The following is a 21,811-nucleotide window of genomic DNA, read 5'->3' as shown; positions in this document are numbered from 1 at the left end:
TGGGCACTGTAGACCCCTGAATGAAGTCACACCCTGGCTCATCACTTCTTGCCTGACAGAGACCTGCTCCAGGCTACCTGCTGGGCTTGGGTCTTTCCCTGTCATTGTGGCAAAGATGGAATGATGCCCAATTCCTCAATGGATCCAAGGCTGTGCCTGATGCCTCCCTGTCCACTGTAGAATTGGATAGGTGTCGGGATGGGTGGGAAGGTGGTAGGAAGTTCAGACATTTTATGTTGCACCCTTTTGCCTTCAAATACCCTAGTGGGGCACCATTAAATCAAGACCAAGGAGTTAGGGATGAGTGCTTAACTATTGTGTATTATACATGCAAATCAATTACATTTGACACAGTCAACCTGTGAGTGACATTGTCTATATGCCCTTATTAGTGAGGAAATGTCGATGTGGACCATCCTAATTAAGATTCCTAGCATTTTCTTCCATTTGCTTCCTGCTGCCGTATGTTTTTAGTGACAGTTCTTTGAAGATCAGGAATTTCTAGACTGTAATGTGAATTCACAAAATGTGAAGCAGGTGCGACTGATGAAGAGTGAAGCATAGGACTGAGCAAAGTAAGAGGGATCAGTTTATAATACCTCTTTATAGAGTGGGGTGGGGTGGGGTGGGGGTTGGCGGTGGGGGGGGCGGGGTGGGAGTATGTTTGAGAGGGAAGCCAGAAGTGGTGCTTTGGAGGAGAGTGTTGAGAATAGCAGGTTGGGGAAATATGGAGAGAATTAAATAGAATATCAATGTTAACTGAAGAGAGTGCAGAGGAATGCAACAAGAAGTCAAGGTGAAAGGAACTCTGGAAGACTATAGAGTATCCTAACTAAGTGGCATGCAACAGATTTCACTCACAGAAAAAGCACATGTACCCATATTGGGTTGTGTATTGTCTGCTTTTCATCTATAAAACAAGAGTTGTTCAGTTTTAATTGATGCAATGAACTTTATATTAAATAGGCTCACATCTAAATCACAAACAAAATGATATCAGATGAATGCATTAAGTGTTAATATGCTAAAAATGAGAATATTCGTTTAATGTATCAACTAACATTATGGGCCAGATTCTCCATGCTCGCCCGTGGCTGGGATTCTCCATCCCCGCTACAGTAAATGGAGATTTGACCGACTGGCAAATTGTCTGTTCTCACTGGCAGCGGAGGCAGGAGAATTCTGGCTTGCATTTCTATCTTTGTAATTATTGATCGTAAGTAGCTCAAACCCTAGTATTAACCCATTTGCTTTGCTAGGGAGCTTAGCAGAAGAATTGTTCAAGTTAATATTGATCGATGCAGTGAATATCATGTTGGTATTTGTGAACCTTTCAGAGAAGAATCTGAGACCCAGTATATGAGACAAAATGGTGCAGCCAATAGGAGTCACTGAAGAGAGACAAGTGAGTTATCCCTCCCCCCCTTGCCATTGGCCTGGAATGATAGCTCTTGTCGCAACTTGTTGTTACATATCACGCAGCTCACAGAAAAACAAGGAAATCTCCTCAGTGAAGCAGTCACCCGTGTATTCTGTATTGTGACTGTTCAATCAGACCTTATTGTATGCTCCGAATTGCACTTGTAGCAAATGATCATTCTTGAGGTCCCAAGCTGTTTCCTTTGAATTTGAAACCTTTGAGTCCAAGTCACTTAACAGTAGGCAGATGCCTCTGAATAGAATCAATCTTCAGGTCCTAGCCTTCTTACAGGAATCTCTACCATGGCGATGGAAGAAAATCACAGCGGCTGTGACTGTGAAAGACTACCATTGCATACGGCCAGGTCAAGAGTAGTGGAAGTCAGCAATTCAGTCAGGTCCAAATTCTGAAAAGATCTCATTTAATACGTACACATTCTGCTGAATGAGAGAGAGATCCAATTATTTTTGGCCTGACTCTGGTTGTAGGAAAAGAAAGAATACAATGGTTCATTAACTGAGAGGAAATGGGATAGGGTATGCTGCAGGGCATTATCAGGGATCATGTCTTTTATATTTTAATTTATGTATCTATTCATATTTTGTTTGATTTCATGTAGAGATGGACAGGGCAAGCCCAGAAAGCCAGGCCTCACCAGACGGAGGAAAAGGGTTAACGCAGACCTCTAGAGGCCTGCTTTGCTGACAGGTAATGATTAACATATGCTATCAACTTCTAACAATAGTAAATGTGCAAGAGATCTTTCCGAGTCATCATGACAATGGGAGAACTGGCATTAAGATAGCCAGGCTCCATACAGTCTAGGGAGGTCACAGTCTTCTAGAAAACATGATCACCCAGCAGAGGGAGGGAGCAAATAACGCATCATTGTAGATCGGTGGGCAAACACAACACTTTGACATCATAATCGGGATAACATGAAATGTCCAGGGAAATGATTAGCAGGGATGTACTGAACAATGCATTTTGCATGAAGAGATTAAAAGAACCATCTTGTAACCAGCTTGAGAAATTAATATGATAATGCAAAACTTTGCAACTCGGAAAAGTATAATAACCTGTATGAACCCACAATGGGCAGAGAGAACTCGCAGGGAAGATGGGATTTCAGGCCCGAGATCATCTCTCCCTCATGCATGTGGAATAAAAACTGTTCCCTGAAGTTCAACATAGTCTCCAAGGCTCAGCTCATTTTATTTCCCTCCTACAGGGTTTACCACTCACAGTGCACCAAGGTAGTGGCTGAGATCAATGTTAAAGTGACTTTTTGCGCATTACTCTTAATTAGGCCAGTTGCGCGCTTAGTCATCATGAAACTTCCATTGTTCTATAGATATTGTAATTTAAAGTAATCTTTAGCATGATTAGGATAAAGCTGATGGTGCTGATGGGGAAGTTTTGAAATGAACTCCTTTAAATTTAATTCCCACATTACTGATAATTCACAAATTTCCTTTCAGTACACGCTCAAGAAATCTCACAGCTCCTGAGATTTATAGGCTCTCCCCAGAACCAAATAAGGTCAAAGGGCTGGATTTTGCTATTGTAACAATAGGGAAAATATAAAAAATTGCCTTCATTACCTTCTGACACTGACAGAAAATTGTGGCATCCATCCATGCACAGTTAAATGCAGAAATCCAGACGTTGATATCAGTGATTCATTGCTCTGCCACAGGATGCCCTATTGAAGTCACTGTAGAAGGCAACCTTTAGAAATCACTGAACTGATGAGAATTTTCCCTTTTTACACAAAAATATTGCTTTGAGAAAGAAAATAGAGTGTTGACGTCTGATGAATTTCATTCACTTATTGGGATGAGACTTAAATCTCCAAACACTGATTCAAGCAGTGGACCAGTATCTTATGAATTGGAACTGCCTGAATTGCAATGAAATGTGATTGACCTCGTTCAAGCAGTGGCCCATGACGGTTGCTCCCTCCTGTGAAGATAGCCCAGAGCTCCAATTCATTACACCAATTGAGATGGGTTTATCACTCATATTTGCTAACTCCCATTTTGTGTTAATGCTCTGCAACATTACCTGTCCAGGGGCGCAAACTTGGCCAAAGTATGTGGAGAGCCTGGGCTGCCCAAAAACTATGGTCCCCTCTCTCAACCTCTCAATTTGAATCCAAAAGAATATAAAGCACAATGTTAGTCATCAATTTGTTACACGAGTTGCCAGAAAGAAAATATATTTAGTGTTATGACCAGGCTATGGGTGGGGAGCTGACTTCACTCTTTGTCTCAGCCCTGGGTTAGTTATAAAAGAGTTTGAATTTTTAAAGGATGTGACTTGCCAATTCAATATGTACTTAACTGTGTATAGTTTAGTGTATGAATTAAGCCTGCCTAATTCCTTGAGCAAACAAGTAAGGAGTTAGTTTTATTACTAAAACTCACTCTGATAAAGGTACAGAAATTATTAATAAAAAGGTTTAAAATGTGGGAATTTGTCCAATGTCCCACTAATGCAAAAAAAAGCAGGCACACAACTTCCCCCAAGTGCGCACAAAAAGAAATAAACTTTGCAAAGTATCAGGTGTTAAAACTTGGTCAAGTAAAGGGAAAAAGTAAGGTCAGAAAAATTATTCATGGATTGTCAGAATGTTTGTTCACAGATTATCATAGAATCATAGAATCCTACAGTGCAGAAGGAGGCCATCATGTCTGCACCAACCACAATCCCACCCAGACCCCATCCCCACAACTTGTGCATTTACCCTGACACTAAGGGGCAATTTAGCATAACCAATCCACCTAACCTGCACATCTTTGGGCTATGGGAGGAAACCAGAACACCTGGGGGAAACTCATGGAGACACGGAGACAATGTGCAAACTGGACACAGATAGTGACTCAAGCCGGGAATTGAACCCAGAGCCCTGGCACTGTGAAGCACCTTCCATGGAGGCTATTGTACTTTTGTTTCCCACTGCAGTAGTCATTCTGCATCCATGGCTTCTTTATTTTGTGTCTTTTGAAGACAGTGGCTTTGAGCAGGAATCCCCCTTTAAGAGCTCTTGGTTTGCAGCAACAAGGTCTTCTGTGAATACCCATCATCCCACTTTGTTGGGAGAGAGGTTTCAGAGAGAAAGGGGGTAAGGTTATTGCCCCTACTGTCCCTGAGACAGGATCGTCTGTTTCTTCAAATCCAGTGGGCAGGATTTTACGGCCTCCCACGACGAGACTGAAAAATCCCACTCGAGGTGAATAGATACTTCCATTGTCAGCCGCTCGTCCGCTCCAATTCCGTGGTGGAAGGGGTGGTAGAGTTTCGACGAGTAGCTCTTAAACTCAAGAACAGGGTCACATGACTTCTCTCTAATTTCAATCTGTGGCTTATTTTAGCCATTGTCTCTGAGAGCTCCGTAGATACTGCCAGGAATTTACCGTCCTATCCACCACAGGAATCGAAGTGGGTGAGGGGCTGGCCATGGAAAGGTCTATTGACCTCTTGCGGGATCTTATCATTTTGGGATGAGTGAGGCCATAAAAATCCCACCATGTTTCTCCATAAAGTGCTTTGTGACCTTCACAAATGCAACTTAATAGGAGCAGTAGGCCTGTGTCCTTGATTTAGCACAAACTGTTATTTTTCAAAAATGCTATCTATCTATTTATCTATCTATCTATTATGGATATATCCTTCAGATGACATTACAAATTAATATCCTACATCTTGGTGACATTGGACATGAGCTTGCCTTTAGGCTGTACTCCAGATTTTGTTGTCAGCATTTACTCTCTTACCCTTCAACTCTTCTGACATGCCCCCAAGGCAGTGGAGCTATTCACCCATAGCTGGGATTTTGGTTAATGAGTCCCAGGGAATGTCCTCATGCCAGTAGGACTGAATGTCTGGAGGCCAAACCTCCTCTAAGATCCTCTGAATCTTTAGCCCGGGGTAGCGAGGGATCCAGTTTCCCTGTGTCACCACAAGGGAACAGGGGTGAGGGCTCTTGAATGGAGACACTGTCTACTCACAAAGAGTACACACTTTTGGCTCTCTTTCTCATATTGCCAGCAGTGTAGGCTGAAAATGAAAAGCAAGCTTGCACACAAAAACTTGCTACTCTTGTCAGCCTCAAACACAGTCCTGTCAGCCTTATTATAGAATCCCTACAGTACAGAAGGAAGCCATTTAGCCCTTTGAGTCTGCACTGATAGTAATCCTACTTAGACCCTTTCCCCGTAAGACCATGTATTTAATCTCCTAATCCCCCTGACGCCAAGAGGCAATTCGGCTTAGCAAATGAACCTAACCCGCACATCTTTGGACTGTGGGATGAAGCCGGAACACCCAGAGGGGACACATGGAGATACGGGGAGAATGTGCAGACTCCACACAGACAGTGACCCAAGCCAGGAATCGAACCTGGATCCTGGCTAACTACTGTGCCACCATATCGCTTTTATTATGTAAAAGGTATGAATGTTCTGGAGAAGATGTGATAAAGAATTACAAGAATGATAGTAAAAATGCAAGGATACATTATCAAATAAAGGATTTCTTTTCTCTTGTGTGAAGAAGGCAGAAGGCTAACCTAATAGATGTCTTTGAATGGAGAAAGAGTATGGTAGAATGGACACATGGGAAATATCTTTACTTCTAAGAAGTAATATCTTTACTTATAAGATAGTCATCAAAAAAGCAAATAGGGAATTTAGAAGAAACCTTCTTACCTAATGGGTGGTAAGAATGTTGAACTTATTACAGACAGGAGGACAAGGCAGGATGCTTCCCCTGTTTCCATCTCTTGACTGATCGGATATATATCTGTTTTACAGGAAAGATTTTTAACCCCTCTAATTCTCAAGAAAAGAGAAAATATTCTCTTTCACCTTGCTATGGGTGGCATGGTAGCACAGTGGTTAGCTCTACTGTCTCACAGTGACAGGGACCAGGGTTCAGTTCCTGGCTTGGGTCACTGCCTGTGTGGAGTCTGCACTATGCTAACGGTGAATAGATAGACTATGCTAAACTGCCCTTTAGTGTCCTGGATACATAGGTTAGAGGGATTAGTGGGTTAAATATGTGGGGTTATGGGGATAGGGACTAGGTGCAGACTTAATGGGCAGAATGGCCTCCTTCTGCACTGTAGGGATTCTATTTCTTATAAATTTTAAGAAAGGAAGATGAATGTTTACTTCTCAATACCCTATTGTGGACACACAGCACCAACTCAAACATGGCCACAAACACATATGCAAAAAAGTGATTGCAAAAGAGGAAGCATACAATTAGGGTTTAAGAGCCCTAAGTGTCACTGGTACCCTTGATTATGATGGAGGGCAGGATTTACTGCACCTCTTCAGACAACATGGTGCCAGCTATTGGCCGATGGTGGGATCTTCTGGTCCTGCAACTGTCAATGGGTATTCATTTTTCACACCTTCCATCAGTGGGGAACCCATGGTGGGCGGGCAGGGGTGCATTGCCAATGCAACGAGAAGATCCTGACATCAATGATGACCAGAAAACTTTGACAACAGACTTAGAACATTGCAGGCTGTGACTTTCTTTGGTTTGCTGAAGACATGAAGGTTCTAAGTTTCTGATGACAAATTCACAGTGGCTTACTGCTTGCAGCAACAGATTTCGAGCTTCACTCCAGTTGAGGTGTAGTCAAGCCTCTGGACTGGAAATCTGATCTTCCTCTTTAAATTGGTAGCTAAAGGCTTGTTTCAATTCTTTGCCTGCTGGTCGGTTCTTGACAGGGTCTTTCCTTTATTGGGTTGGATGTGTTTCCACTCTATGCACCCACTCCACAGCCAAGCAATCTGCAAATCCATTGTGACTGAACTTCTGTAATTATTTGGCACCCTTAATTCATTGGAATGGTTTGTTGCATTTGAATGCATTATCAATGAAAAGTCCCAAAAGGGCATTTTAATGCCCTATCCAAAGAAGCAGGTTAGTTTCCAGTCTTCTGCAGTTCCCTGCACTTTGGCAGAAAAGAAAAGGCCACCTGATCTTTCAACTCCATTTTGTTTCCAAGCAGACTGTCCTTTCTCTATTTTGTTGTACAAATAAAGTGTCTATTTTCCATAAACCCATGAGTATCATGGGATTAATGTGGCACACTCAGTAACACAGGAGAAGCTAAGAGAAATATAATGGGGACATTTAAAGGGAGACTAGAAAAATTTAAGCTTAAAGTTTATTTATTAGTGTCACAAGTAGGCTTACATTGACACTGCAATGAAGTCACTATAAAAATCCCCCAGGCGCCACACTCCGGCACCTGTTTGGGTACACCAAGGGAGAATTTAGCATGGCCAATGCACCTAACCAGCATGTTTTTCAGACTGTGGGAGAAAACCAGAGCACCCAGAGGAAACCCACGCAGACATGGGGAAAAGGTGCCGACTCTGCACACATAGTCACCCAAATCGATCCGTGGTGCTGTGAGGCAGCAATGCTAACCGCTGTGCCACTGTGCCATCCATGAACAGTAAAGAAACTAAGGATTATGCTAATAGATTTAGATCAAGAAAGTTGGGAGGGATCTTGAGTATAACATAAACACTGACGTATAGTTTTTGAGCTGAATGGCCTTTTTCTTGACTGTAAAGTTTGTCAAATTCTATGCACTGTAAAAAGTCTCACAGCATCAGGTTAAAGTCCAACAGGTTTATTTGGTAGCACAAGCTTTCAGAGTATTGCCCCAATATCAGGTGAGTGGGGAGTTGGGTTCACAAACAGGACATATAAAGACACAGACTCAATGACAAGATAATGGTTGGAATGCGAGTCTTAACAGGTAATCAAGCCTTTACAGGTGTAAACAATGCGAGAGGAAAAAGGCTTAAGAACAGATTAAAGAAGTGTGAATTGTCTTCATCCAGGCCAGTTAGTAAGAATTTGTAAACCCAGGCAAGTCGTGGGGGTTACAGATAGTGTGGCATGATCCCGATTGAGGCTGTCCTCATGTGTGCGGAACTTGGCTATCAGTTTCTGCTTAGCGATTCTGTGTTGTCATGTGTCTTGAAGGCCTTGGAGAATGCTTACCCGAAGATTGGAGGCTGATTGCCCTTGACTGCTGAAGTGTTGCCCGACAGGAAGGGAACACTCCTGCCTGGTGATTGTCGAGTGGTGTCCATTCACCTATTGTTGTAGCGTCTGCATGGTCTCCCCAATGTACAATGCCTTGGGACATCCTTTCCTGCAGCGAAACTATTCTATTCAATTCTATGCATTTCTCATTTTCATGGGATGGAGAATTCAAATCCATAATTTCGTCTGTTGAGCATAGGATTCAAGGACCAGCTGATATTGTTTATCAGTTGTCAAAGGATAACAGAAACAGTAGACAAATGTTTAGCAAGTAATAGAATTGTGAAATGGATTCACCAGTGTTGGTGGAGCAGAAAACTAAAGCAAGTTGTTTTTTAAAAGGACCGTATACATTTCCAAATAGAAAAAGGAGATAGGCTGATTTGTTCCAGACTTTTGATAAGGACACAGTAGAGTAGTTTGAAAAGGTAGAGGAGATTTAGAAGGATGTTGCCCGGATTGGGTGGCATGCCTTATGAGGATAGATTGAGAGAGCTCGGTCTTTTCTTCTTGGAGAGATGAAGGATGAGGAGTGACCTGATAGAGGTCTGTAAGATGTTGAGAGGTATTGATCGAGTGGATTCTCAGAGGCTTTTTCCCAGGGCTGAAATGGTTGCCACAAGAGGACATAGGTTTAGGGTGCTGGGGAGTAGGTACAGAGGAGATGGCAGGGGTAAGTTTTTCACTCAGGGGGTGGTGGGATTGCGGAATCAGCTGCTGGCAGTGGTGGTGGAGGCAGATTTGATAGGGTCTTTTAAGAGACTTTTGGATAAGTACATGGAACTTAGTAAGATAGAGGGTTATCGGTAAGCCTAGTGGGTAGGGACACATTTGGCACAACTTGTGGGCCGAAGAGCCTGTTTGTGCTGTAGTTTTTCTATGTTTCCACAGATTGACTAGAAATTTTTCACTGCCAAAGCACGGCTGGAATTCTCTAGTCTCAAATGCCCCACCATGACTGCCAATGAAAACGGAGAATTTTGCACTCAGCCGTACCTCCATTCACAGCAACGGGACTGGAGAATCCCAGCCAAGGGTGAGGTTGGACAATTCCAGTCCTTACCTTGTTCTGAGAGAAAGTTGTTCTCAAACTATAAAGTGCAGCACACCCCACGTACTGCACTCATGCTAATTAACATTGTACCAACAAGACATTCATATGGTTCAAAGAAAACTCTTAGAGGACTGAGTTATGAGGAAATACTAGAAAAGCATGAATTTTTTCAGACTTAAAATGAGGTAACTGAGCAGTGATATTACAAGTAAGAAAAAAGACAAGAAAGATTTTTTCAGAATGGAGGGGGGAAGGGGCAAAGATAGTCAAAGAATTTTTAAAAAGCACACAATGAGACAAAGGAATGAAACTAATAGGACAAAGAACAGAATTGCATAGACTACAATTGTACAACAGGGTTAAGCAGTGATTGAGAGTAAACTGAAGAAAGGAGATATATGCAGGAGTGAAAATAAAACTCAATCACAGGTAGGCAGATATAAATATTAAAAGACCATAGTCATTAATAGTCTGATAATGCATTTCCCACTGCAGTCAAGGGATATTCAATTTAAGTGTTCATTTTAGTGTAGCAGGACAGAATACCTGAGTTGGATCTTAGATCCAGCACTCCGGAAGCTTGTGATTCTAAATAAACCGTTGGACTTTAACCTGGTGTTGTGAGACTTCTTACTGGTTCTTAGTTAGCAGAGAAGGTGAACTCTCAGGATCTGACCTGGTATTATATTCAGAGTTTCAGTTCCCCAGAGATGACTGAGACTGAACAGAGACCTGGATGTGCAGAGGGGGAGCGTTTAAGAACAATAGAGGATAAAATGTAAAATAAACAAATTCTTCTGAAAATTAATGCTGGCAATTGAAGGATTTGGAACAACTTTGATCACATGGCTGGCATGCAATATGTATTCCACAATTACAGACACAAACATTTCAAACAATAATGATTATTAAATTGACTACATTATTTGGTGATTCAGTGTCAGGTTATTGTTTTCGTCTGAGTTTAAATTCTGCCCATGTTGATCAAATAAAGATAAAGCTCAGTTGGTTGAAAATGTCCAACATAAAACAAGCTTGAGCAGTAAATTACTTCTCTATTGAGACGGCTCCACAACACAGCAGTGCTCAGAAAAATCCTGTTGTAGCATCTTTCCAATCTCAATTGGAATCATTGAAATAGTGCCATGGGAAACTTCACAGTGTTAAAATGTGGGATATGCTACTAAAAATATGCAGTCATGCTCTTTATCCAGTTTAGTATAATCATATCTAATGAATAGTTATGTGTGACTGTTACATTAATAGGATGCATTGACATTATTTTCATTATAGGTTTTTGGCTCATACGAAATGTCAAAATTATGATTACCAGCATCATGATTTTCGTTAGAACAATTCCCTTCAATCTTATTATGACAAATCTGCTGAATATGTTTTAATAATGGTGCAGTGTCCTATTCTCACAACAACAGAGGTTGACAACTAAAGGTCATTTCACACTTCATCTGCATAACTGTCAAATTAAAATATTTGTTCAAATGGGACAGTTGAGCACCTGTTTTATGTGTACATACTAAGTAATTATTTACCAACAAATACTTAATCCTTTTAATCTTTAGGTTAAAACATGACCAAAGAAGAAATAAACAATTTCTGGAGATTATGCCATTCTGTTTTATGATTATAAGTACTTACTCTCTGCTGCTTGCAGGGAAACTTAATTTATTGCCATCTTCATGGTTGTGCGTGCTTCTTTTTACTCTAGGGAATTTGTTAATAAGCCTGCAACACTGTGAGAAAGAGGAATTGATAGCAATAGTACACGAGTGAAAATTACAGAGCTTCTGCAACTTTCAAGATAATCTTTATTTCTCAAGGAGCATCCAATAACTCTGAAATAATATCTATATAATTAAAATAAACTTTATATTGCATGTTATATTCTAAATTATGGCCTCTGTATGGAACCATTTTCTCAGACAAGGAGCAAGAAATTTTGTTTCTTTGTGGACAATTGTTACAAGTACCACTTGGAGTACCAAAGAAGCACATATATCATGTGTGAATAAAACCAGATGCCATTTCTCTGTTGGTGTTAGCATGCTCCTAGTGAATATCCACTGGAAGTATGCAGAGTAAGCAGGTGTTGCCATCAGCCATGCTGACTGACACCAGAGGTGCCATTTTGGAGGACAATGTTCCAACTTATGTTGAGGCTAATTTTGAGGCCATGCTCTCCATCCATGGGTACAACAATGCACGCTCAAAATCCGGAGAGATTTGGAAAGTGTGATTCACGCTGGCAAGTTTCCGAGTTTCACTGGCAGAGTCGTGTGAAACACCATGGTTCACCGGGAAGCTCATCTTAATACATTAGCCTGTCATTAGCAAGTACTCTCCATAGGACTTCTCCTCCTCCCCACCAGATATTCAGCAGTGAAAGCGCATTGGCACCATTCACAAGAAGTTTACCTTGACATGAGTCTGTTGTGGGGGTTTCTCCAGAGATCTAAAGGTAGCTTCTTGGGAGACAGCATGATCAGGGAGAAAGGGGGAAGAGGCAAACAAATAATTAGGCAGAAGGGAGTGGTGATTGGGGGGGGTGAGTACACAGCTGATGATTGGTTGGAATGGGCCGTAGGAGCCAACAATGGGAGGGGGTTTGGAGTAAAGAGAATTGCCAATGATTGGGAGTGAGGAGGAGAGCAACTGAGACATTTGTTGTGGGCTGCGAGGAGGTTTATTCCTGTTATGACCGGGGTGCCCTTTAAAGATGGTGCCCCACTCTCTGTACAGTCGGGTTTTGCTGGTGTGTTGAGGCCCTGCCCCTTGCACGATGGTGTGAAACTTGCCCCTTTGAATTTTAGACAGATTTGGAAGGAAAACCAACATGCTTCTCTGGAGGAAACATACCTATTTTCTCGCCAGAAACAACAATCTGCCATTTTTGGTAAGATTCTTAATCTCAGACAATTAATGAGACGTTCATTAGCAATTAGGAACCTTAGTTATTGCTGTTTTAATGGAGCATCAGATGCATCCAGGTTAGTTGACTGATGATTGTTATGATTATGTTATGAGCGGTGTGACAGTTGCTGAAGAAGTTTTCGTTGACCTCAGGGTTTCTGCATGAACCAGTAATGGGAGCATTAGGAGACATTCCCTTTGGAGAACAACTTCAGAGTAAACAAAGGCCACATAAAGCAAGGCAATCTGATAGAAGAGGGAGGAGGAGGAAAAGGGCTATCAGCAGGAAGACATATCTACCCTGAGAGTTTGGGGAACAAATCTCCAACTTGAACCTCAGCACGGAAAGATGTGTGCAAAGACTCCATTTCAGTAAGGTTGCCCTCTTTGAAATATGGACTGATGCAGAACAAAGGCATTATGGGTGTTGCAAGTACACAAGGTATTCATATAATGAGACTTGAGGCTACACATCAACTAGATGTTGTGGGAATGATTCCTTTTTAGTTCCAGTACACAACATGTGATGTGCACACTTTGCTTTCTGGGCAATCATTAGCAATCTGCACTGTTGGAAAGCCTGCATTTCTTGTTAATCCTCGTCTTTGCTCTGTCAACCTTTTGTGACAAGTTGGAATGTCGTTAGCTCTCATGAAGCAGAGAATCTCAATTAACTCTCCCCCTTTTCCTCACCCCACTCCATGCCACATGCGGCAAATTGTCAAATGTTGCAATAATCTTCAAATTCACCCTGGAAGCTACAGGGCACATAAAGGTTATAGAGTCATAGAGTCATAGAGGTTTACAGCATGGAAACAGGCCCTTTGGCCCAACTTGTCCATGCTGCCCTTTTTTTAAACCCTGAAGCTAGTCCCAATTGCCCACATTTGGCCCATATCCCTCTATACCCATCATACCCATGTAACTGTCTAAATGCTTTTTAAAAGACAAAATTGTATCCACCTCTACTACTACCTCTGACAGCTTATTCCAGACACCCACTATCTTCTGTGTGAAAAAATTGCCCCTTTGGACACTTCTGTATCTCTTCCCTCTCACCTTAAACCTATGCCCTCTAGTTTTAGACTACCCTACCTTTGGGAAAAGGTATTGACTATCTAGCTGATTTATGCCCCTCATTATTTTACAGACCTCTATAAGATCACCTTTAAGCCTCCTATGCTCCAGAGAGAAAAGTCCCAGTCTATCCAGCCTCTCCTTACAACTCAAACCATCAAGTCGTGGTAGCATTCTAGTAAATCTTTTCTAGTTTAATAATATCCTTTCTACAATAGAGTGACCAGAACAGTGCACAGTATTCCAAGTGTGGCCTTACCAAAGTCTTATACAACTTCAACAAGATGTCCGAACTCTTGTATTCAATGTTCTGACCTATGAAACCAAGCATGCTGAATGCCTTCTTCACCACTCTGTCCACCTGTGACTCCACTTTCAAGGAGCTATGAACATATACCCCGAGATCTCTTTATTCTGTAACTCTCCCCAAAGCCTACAATTAACTGAGTAGGCCCTGCTCTTGTTCAATTGACCAAAATACATCACCTCACATTTATCTAAATTAAAGTCCATCTGCCATTTGTCAGCCCATGGGCCCAATTGATCAAGATCCCGTTGCAATCGGAGATAACTTTATTCATTCTCTACTATGCCACCAAACTTTGTGTCATCTGCAAATTTACTAACCATGCCTCCTATATTCTCATCCAAATCATTAATAAAAATGACAAATAACAGTGGACCAATACTGATCCTTTGGCTTCTGTCATCAAGCCAATTTTGTACCCATTTAGTTACCTCACCCTGAATCCCATGAGATTTAACTTTATACAACAACCTACCATTTGATACCTTGTCAAAGGCCTTGCTAAAGTCTATGTAGGTAATATCAACTGTAGTGCCCTTATCTACCATCTTGGTTACCCCTTCAAAAAACTCAATCAGATTTGTGAGACATGATTTTCCATTCACAAAGCCATGCTGATTGTTCCTAATCAGTCCTTGCATCTCTAAATGCCGGTAGATCCTGTCTCTCAAAAAAACTTCCAACAGCTTACTCACCATAGATATGAGGCTCACTGGTCTGTAGTTCCCAGGCTTTGCCCTGCAGCCCTTTTTAAACAAAGACACAACATTTATCACCCGCCAATCTTCAGGCACCTCACCTGTGACTATCAATGAGCCAAAATATCTCTGCTAGGGGATCTGCAATTTCCTCCCTAGACCCCCCACAATGTCCTGGGATACACTTTATCAGTTCCCGGGGGATTTATCCACCTTGATGCACTTTAAAGCTTCTAGCACCTCGTTTCATGTCTATGGTCACCCTCACAGCCACTGGCAATGTACTCCTTGCTCTGCTCTGAGATTTCAACTGTGAACATAATAAATGGCAAATACTAGGTGATGGCCTAGTGGTACTATTGTTAGACTATTAATCCAGAAATTCAACTAATGTTTTGGGGACCCGGGTTCAAATCCCAATATGGAAGATGGTGCAATTTGAATACTCTAAAAAATATCTGCAATTAAGAATCCACCAATGACCATGAAACCTTTGTTGAATGCCAGGAAAGCCCATCTGGTTCACTAATGTCCTTTTGAGAAGGATTAGGGAAGGAAATCTGCCATCTTTACCTAGTCTGGCATACATGTGACTCCAGAGCCAAAGCAATGTAGTTGACTCTCAACTGCCCTCAGGTAACTAGGGATGGGTGGTAAATGCTGGCCAGCCAGTAATTTGAATTTTAAAAAATGCCAGCTATATTTCAACCACTCAAACAAACCAACACGCCATTACTAGTCATTAAGGGCTATCCACTGACAATGTCATTGTTGATTCAGAAGCACAAACCCGGCATACACATAAGATAAAAGTCATTCTTCCACACAAAATATGAAAGGACACATTATTGTTGTGCTAAAATAGCATTTCTGCTGCATGCAATGCTCGAGGAGCCTGCAGTTCTTGCAAGATTTGTGTTCTGCTGTATGCTGCACGAACTTGTCATCATGAGGAAGCAGTCCTTATCTCTAGCGTCTTTGTAAGCAGCTAAGGAGCTGGGTATGAGGAGGAAGGGCGAAGGCAATCATTCCCTGCCAAGGTTGTCTCCGAAAAACTCATCCATAGGTGATACCATTGGCTGTAACCTTAATTCCCATTGACCAATAGTCCCACACCACACCTTTCCTCTGTTATGGTTAACAGTGTCCTTATGACCACATTGCAAAATACAAATCAACATAATATAGACATTTCAAGCCATATGTTTAAATGAAATTGCACTTTTTTGCATACAAAAGTCCACTAATTACCCTTGTGGATCCTCCCTTGCACTGGTCACTCAGTGACTTTGTCTGGATTAGCATTCTTATGCTATACCACCCGAATAGGTAAAGGTAGGCTGGTGGAAGGCTTTTTGTTTTCAGTGGGGAGGTAGCAAGGACTTCTGCTCTAGAAGATCCAATCTCAGCATGGGCCACTGTAATCCAGGCTGGTTTTCTGGCAGGCATCAGGCAAAGGCACTGTGGCAGGTAGGGGTACAAGGAAGCTGTTACACTGAGAAAAATTAAGCATTCATATTCCATAGAAACACTGCCACTTTCCCTGGATGGTGCCACATAATCTGCTGGAGGACAGATTACTGAAATGTTGTGACAATCGCCAAGCCCTTAGCACACTGTAATCCACAGCCAGGGTGGTCGTCCTCTGAGCTGATCTGACAGACTTTCCAATACATCAAACATTTTGTGTTGCATATTCAACAAAGTTCTTCGGAAAGATGACTTTGAAGTGCTCAACAAAGTCCTCTGCATTGAGACCCGTGAGTGATCTCACCCTCGGGCAAACTGAAATATCCGCCATCCTTGCCTCCTGCCTTGACTGTAGCTGATCAGTTCTCAATTGTCAATAATATCCCCCACTCTACCACTACCATCAAGTCAGGGAGTCAATCCTGGTTCAATGAACAGGCAGGAGGGTGTGTCAGGAGCTGCACCAGGCATCTGGAAAAATAAGCATCAACAGAGTGAACTTACTTGCATGCCAACAGTGGAAACAGCAAGCCCCAATAGATAGAGCTAAGAGATTCCACAACCAATGAATCTGATCCAAGCTCTGCATTTCTGCCACATCCAGCCATAAATGGTGATGAACAATTATAACTTGAGGAGGTGGACATGGAGGCTCCACAAATATCCCATCCTCAATGAGAGGACAGCACATCAGTGCAAAAGGCAAGACTGAAGCATTTTCAACCACCAACTTGAGCAAGAAGTGCTAAGTGAATGATCCATCTTGGCTATCCTTGCCTCCTGCCTTGATTGCAGTGCATTGGTTCTCAATGTGTCCCCATGTTAAGTCGTTGCCTGGAATCTATTCTCTAATATATGTACATTGTCAATATCTGAATTGGTCGTTGCGAGTATGAAATCAACAATAGTGTTGTACCTTCTTTCTCATCTCTTCTTGGTATTCCTTTACTCTCACTTGGTCAGTTTGCATGAATCAGCTATCTGAAAGGAATATTGGTAGGGATTTAGCGAGGGTAAGATTGTGAACTAAAAGTGCATGCTTACAAAGTTAAGCAGCAGCAAAGTTAACAGCTTCATCCTAAGGTCCCTGCACCAAAAATGTTAGTCTGCGACCATTTTGATTCACTTCATGTGATATCAAGAAATTAGTGAAGGCACGGGATACTGGAAAGGCTAACGGCCTTGACAACATTCTGACAATAGTATTGGGGACTTGTACTTCAGAATGAAGTGCAATACCAGCAAAATGATTCTACAAAACAATACTAGCATCTACTCATCAATGTGGAAAATAGTCCCGATATGCCCTGTCCAAAAAAAGTATGACAATGCAAAGGCCAATTACCACCTGATCAGTTTGCTTCTGATCATCAGAAAAGTGATGGAAAGTTTTGATAAAAGTACTATCAACTTACTTCGCAATAGCCTGTTTATTGACTCTTAATTTGGGTTCAGCCAGGGTCCACTCAGTTCCTGACCTCATTACATCCTTGGTCCAAACATGGACAAAAGAACTGAACTGGAGAGGCAAGGTGAGAGTGATTGCTTTTGACATAAAAACAGCATTTGATTGAATGTGGCACCGAGGATCCCAAGCAAAACTGTAGACCATGAGAATCAGAGGAAAAGCTCTCTATTAGTTGGTGTTATATCAAGCACAAAGGAAGATGGCTTGTGTTGTTGGATGTCAATCATCACAGTCCCAGGGCAAACCTACAGAAGTTCCTCAGTGAGTGACCTGGGCCCAAACATCTTCAATAGCTTCATCAATGACCTTTCCTCTATCATTAGGTCAGAAATGGAGATGATGGCTAACGATTGCACAATGTTCATTGCCATTTGCGACTCGTAAGATGCATGTCCACATCCAGTGAGACCTGGACAATATTAAGTCTTGGGCTGGTAAGTGGCAAGTAACATTCATGCCATAAAGTTACAGGCAATAATCGTCTCCAGTGACAGAGACTCTAACCATTGCCTCTTGACATTCAATGGCATTACCACCTCTGAACCTCTCACTTTTAACATCCTGGTGATTACCATTAGCCAGAAACTGAACTGGGCTGGCCTTAAAAATGCTTAGCAGGATTTTATGGCCTTGTTTGACCTGAGACTGGAAAATCTTGCAGAGTTCAATGAACCTTCCCACTGTTTGCCCCTCGTCTGCTCCAATTCCGGTGGTGGGCAGGGCAGTAGATTTTTGGCAACTGTGTCTACAAAAGCAGGTCAGAGGCTAGGAACTCTGTAGTGTGTAACTCATCTCCTGACTCACTAAAACATTCCCATCATCTTCAAGACACAAGTCAGGAGTGTGATAGAATACTTTCCACTTGCCAGGAGGAATGGAGCTCAAACAACACTCAAAAGCCCCAACAACCACCCAGGACAAGGCAGCCCAATTGATAGATAACCCATCCATCATCTTAAGCATGTATTCCCTCCACTAGTGACACACAGCGGCAACAATTTGTACCATTTACAGCACAGCAGCAACACAGCAGGCTCCTTTGACAGCACCTTCCAATCCCACGGATCTACCATCCAGAGGACAACAGCAACACATGCATAGAAAGCTGCAAGTTCCCTTCCAAGTCACGCACCATCCTGACTTGAAACTAAATTGCCATTCCTTCACTACCACTGGGTCAAAAAACCTGGAACTCCCGCTCTAACAGCACTGTGGGTATACCAACATCACATAGGCTGCAGCAATTCTAGAATGTGGCTCACTTCATCCCACCTTCCTGAGGGCATGTGGGATAGGCAATAACTTTTGGCTCAGCTAGCAATGCTCAGATTCCATTTTTCGTTTAAATGGCCAGCACCATCTCCTCATTGTGGGATAAATATTGCAGACACATATGTCCCCTCTAGTTAGCTCCTGTTGTCTGTGTTTGTGCTCCCATTTTACTGCAAGAACAAGGGAAGTCTGTCACTAACCTTAACCACTTGTATAATGTTATTAAACTTCTGACAGCATGGTATCCAGATCCTCAAGGCTTGACATCTGACAGTGACCTACATGGCTACCTGAATGACTTTTGGCTGCACGCAGCAATTACTCAGCTGAACAGACAGCTTGAAGCAGCCAGTGCGGAATAGGTGGGGGTTAATCACATTTCACAATTCATGGGTTTTGTAAGCTATCCAATTCAAGCCTCCTACCTTCTGCAAATAACCTGCAATTCATAACAGTTTCACTCCCACCTGAAAGTGATCTATTAAAGTCCCACCAGCAAATGCAGTATTGGAATAGAGAAGACTGCATAGGTACATAGCTTTTCCATGTGCATTGTTTACTCTGATTCATGTCAATTTTATGCTCTTTTGTTGTACCAACCAACTGGGTCACATAAGCCTAAGTCCTTGCACGGCATGACACGTAAGGGTCTTAAGAAATTGATGGTTTTCTCATTGTCGCTGCCCCTTAACCAGCAGATTGGTCTAATAACTTTCCATTTCTCTGTGATCTCAATAAAACCGTCACATCAGCCTTAGTTTGGTACTAGAACTTTTTTAACCTCTTTCTTTTATGAAATACACCATTGCAGAATATTAAGACCCTCAATGATTTAGTGGGCTGGGATGTTTTATTCCAGCCTCTTTCATTTACTCTTGACAACATCATGAAATAATAGTTGAGGTTCACTGCAATTCCCAAACACTGAAAATATGACCCATTTTTCCTTTATTCCTGGGAGGACTTGTTATGATCATGGCCTTTACTGCACTGTAATAGAGTTTTTTTGCACAGAGATGATAAAAGTCATAGCACCCAGCAGTATCAAGTTCAAGAGGTGAATGCAAGCTGTCTCTGCACTTTAATTTGTCTTACTACAGCAAGATAATAGTTACCAACATGTTTCTAGTTATGATTTAAATGTTATTTATACCATCATTTGGATTACTGCATGTAAAAACTACAGGTCGTAATGTGCACTCTTACTTGTTATTTCTACAGTGGACAAAATATCATAAATGCTTCAAGCAATAGAGAAGTTCAGAATGTACTCTGTCTTTGAACAATCTGCACATAACACCCTTCAATGTGGACAATCTTTCACTGAGGCTCCTGCAGTAATATCTCTAACTCCAGGAGACAGAGTATTTCTTCCAATTCAAAATTATTGATTATCCCTTTTTTGAATGTGACATTGTAATAATATAGGTATATATGTGTATGAAAAGTACAGATATACATAGAAATGTATGCACAAAGAGAGAGAGAGAAAGAGAAAGTGAGAGAGAGAAACCGAAAATCAACAAAGTGTCATCAGAAATGACTAAAAAATAAAGACATTCCCACGATTAATCCTGATATAGCTACTGGGAAAGCAAAGGCTAGGAGGATTTGTGCTTGGATAACAACAGCACATCATGGACTTTTCACTGCATAATGTATGCTGCAGCAAACTTTACTGCTAGAAAATCACAAGGAAGTGGAAGAAGGCCCTGACTTACGAGAGGACATTTCTTATCTCTTGACATTTGAATCTGTAATTCTATGATGTCAACATCAGAAATGTGAGACAATAAAAAAAAGCTTTGAAGCATCTTCAAAGGAATGAGGTTTTGTTGTAGTGTTCTATCAAAGTATCAATAATATATGATAATTTATAAATAATGATTCTCTAATTTATGCTGTTCTTCTCTCCAACTTTCCAATGAACGGAACAGTTTGTCAGACAATTTCAACACCATGGTCTCTCATAAAGCAAATCTTCCTACGTTAAGCCAATTAAACAGCAGTATCTGCATATTATTATATGCTACCATTACTATTCAACTGGCAATAATTGTGTATTATGATTAAGTTTTGACTTCCATTGCAGTAATATCATGTTTGCCGTGAAAACATTTCACTATGTCAGGAGTTTCACCGTATTAGGAAACAGCGCACTATAGATTATTGACGATACAGGAAATAACAAGTTAATAGGTTGAATAAAATGGAAGCGGGGGCGATGGGGGAAGAACTTGCTGGAATGGTAAAATGGGGAGTGAATGAATATTGAGCAGGACATGTGCTGGCTTCCCAAACATTGACAACAAGGACTTGTAACAAACAGCACTTTATTCACCAGCTGAGCAGCTACTTCATGCTTGTGCCCTGCCCGCCTCTAGGAGGATGCCCACAGTCCCAGCACAAGACCCTTTTTGTAGCCATGTCACCATGCCATCACATGACATCACTCAGTCTACGTTCAGAAAACAGGACAAACTCTCAGGTTGAACAAATCCCCATTATGAGTTAATTGGTTCAATAGAGTGGCAGAATTTTACGCGAAAAATTCTAAGGTCATGATTTTACCAGCTCGCCCCACCCATCGATGGGCAGAGCAAGCTGGTAAAATTGTGCAAAAGCCAAGAAAACAGGATGGAATTTTGCGCAAAAAATTCTACATGTCCAGCTAGCATGAAAATGGGAGACTGGAAGATCCGTTTTTTGGGAAAGTTTACTCACAATCTTATGCACTCAATGCATGAAAAAATGAGCTAAACTGTTTCTAGCTAGTAGAGGCAATGGACAGGGCTTAACTCACTAGCCAGCCTGATCAGGCAGCAGAGGGAGCTATTGTGCATTTGCAAACTTCTATGACTGCACATGCGCAATCGCAACAGCAGAGGCCTGACAGAGATAGAGAGCTGTCAATCCTGTGCTGCTGCAGCTTGCCTCAACACAGCCCCTAATCCGCAACTGTGGTCGATCGCAACCCCTGCCACCCAGACTGATCATGCTTCTATCCCACCACTGATCGCAGGCAGCATGC

Source organism: Carcharhinus amblyrhynchos, chromosome 4 (genome assembly GCF_965287045.1).
Source record: "Carcharhinus amblyrhynchos chromosome 4, sCarAmb.v2.hapA, whole genome shotgun sequence".
NCBI classification, from domain to species: Eukaryota; Metazoa; Chordata; class Chondrichthyes; order Carcharhiniformes; family Carcharhinidae; genus Carcharhinus; species Carcharhinus amblyrhynchos.
Note: the sequence above shows the minus strand (reverse complement) of the source record.